Source organism: Chrysochloris asiatica, unplaced genomic scaffold, assembly GCF_000296735.1.
Source record: "Chrysochloris asiatica unplaced genomic scaffold, ChrAsi1.0 scaffold00012, whole genome shotgun sequence".
Lineage (NCBI taxonomy): Eukaryota > Metazoa > Chordata > Mammalia > Afrosoricida > Chrysochloridae > Chrysochloris > Chrysochloris asiatica.
Window position 1 is genome coordinate 21,324,927 of NW_006408530.1, and position 2,223 is coordinate 21,327,149.

Here is a 2,223-nt window from a genome sequence, read left to right on the forward strand (position 1 = left end):
AATCAATGAATCCTGCTGAGTAATGAGTACTCTGGAGGGATGTTTGGTTACATTTTTTTTTGCATTGATGTTTATTCACAATTAGATTTAGATTGTACCTTTTTGATAGGAATATGACAAGTAATACTGCACTAATGATTTGGCAATTTACTATTTCAGGAAGTTAATGCAAAGTGGAAGGGCATGTAATGTTGTACAACATGGGTAGTAATCAACTATAACTGGAGATTTATTATATTCTAATACAGATCATTTATAAATGCAATTTTTTATTAAAAAGCTTTCACCCCTTTTTATTTGTTTGTGTACAATTCGCAAAAACTATTCTGAAAGCAGAATATGTGTGCAGAAGTCTGAAAAGATTTGTGCAAATTTAGGATATGATAAATACTTTTACAAGTTAGTTTCAAAAAATTGTCTGCCACAATTGGGGCTTTACATAGTCATCTTTTTTGAACAAGATAGTTGATGTCAGCCTTCCTTCCATTGCCCTAAACAACAAAGCAGTTTTTAATGAGTTGAAATTACGGAAGGACTACACCTACTAGAAAAGAAGAGAAGAAAAGTTCTATTCATTTGAGGTTTCTGAAACCCCCAAACTAGGAATAGTATCTTTGTAAGGGCTAGGCTGGGACCAAAACGAGTATGAGTATGTGCAGGCAGATCCCTGAGGAGTCAGAGCTTCAGTGGACTGTGAGCGCCTCCAGCTGCACTGCCCTGCCAGCTTCTACACTGACTTGATTGGGCATAATTCAAAAAGGAAAAGCTCATAGTCATTCCATTCTTCTGTAGCTCTGTGATAGCATTTAACACCACCCCACTGGGATGTCTACCACATATTGTATTATGGTATTTCTTCAAGTAATTGCTAAAAGATACAGGGTCTAATTGTTCTATAATACTCATACCCATTTTATCTAGATGTTCAATGTATCTATAAATCTCCCCCTAGGATTCATCATATTGATTGTAATGGAAACTTTGATCCCAATGGCAGAAATCAGAAGAAACCACAAAGAGATTACTAGGATCCGTTAGATATTTACTGAAGAGTTTTCCGAATTCCTGTTCTTTTGACTCACTCAGAGCTCCAATCAGCACAGGAATAATGGGAAACTCATCCTATGGCTTTCCATGGCTTTAGCTGTATAAGTCAAATGCATTTCAATACTGTGTTCATCTTCATCTGTTTGCAGAGACATGCATTCAAGCATTCCTGTTTTCCAAAGTTCTCCATAATTTTTTTGGTCAATATGAAGGTCATACAGAGGTGTTCTATATATATCCACACTGGAAAGTGCACTTCAAGAGAGAGTCACATGATGAGAAGTCCCAAGGATGAAAATTCTCTGGGTAATAGATGGATCCACTTGTTTGTAAGCATTGGCCAGCACAAGACCTACAGTACGTATAACCTCCATGGGGTGCAATAATGGCTCTAGCAGGTCTTTAGAGGATGACTTTCCCTTACTATTGCCTCCTTTTATTTTTCAATGGACATTTCATTTTTATTTTATTTTATTTTTTTACCAAATTTACTCACCATTGTTCATTCACCATGAGCAGATGCAGTAGTCTCATTCTGCTTACCGAGTCACATCCACGTAATTATCAATATAAACTAAGTGCAGTAGCCATATTCTATCATATATCAGTTTCTCCATATCTATTTTATTTTAAAGGATGCACTTGAAAGAATAATTTTTATTAGACCAAATGGTTAGAAGTAGTTTTTATGTTATTCTCTTGACAAAATAATTTCCCCATTGACAATAATTAATTAGAACACTTTAGTGTTAATTGGACAATCTTATCTTTTTAAATGAACAAAACTAATAGACTTTTTGTTCTATAAAAAAATAGGAAAAAATATTTGAAGACTGTAACATCAGAAGGGAATTATTGTGACATCACACTTTATAAGCAAAGATATGATTGTAAAATACTGGTCTAGTTCTTTTTCAGTACCTATTTCATTTTTTGAGTTTTTACTAAGTATGTTCTTGGTATTCTAAATTTACTTAAGTATGCAGGTGTGCTTGTAAGTGTGTTTAACTTACTTTAAGTAAACCAAATGTATGTATGAGAAATACAGGAGTCACTGTGAAAACCTACAGTTTTGCATACTGACCAGTCTGAAGTTTATATAAAGTATGTGAGATGGCCCACAATAACCATGTAGAGCAATGTGACTAAGTTGTTGTTAAGTGCTGCCAAGTTGGT

At 34.5% G+C, this 2,223-nt stretch overlaps 1 pseudogene; it reads right to left on the minus strand.

Annotated features, from left to right (window-relative positions):
* Positions 1-675: 675 nt before the first annotated feature.
* On the minus strand, positions 676-1,664 carry LOC102819062 (annotated as a pseudogene).
* Positions 1,665-2,223: the final 559 nt, after the last annotated feature.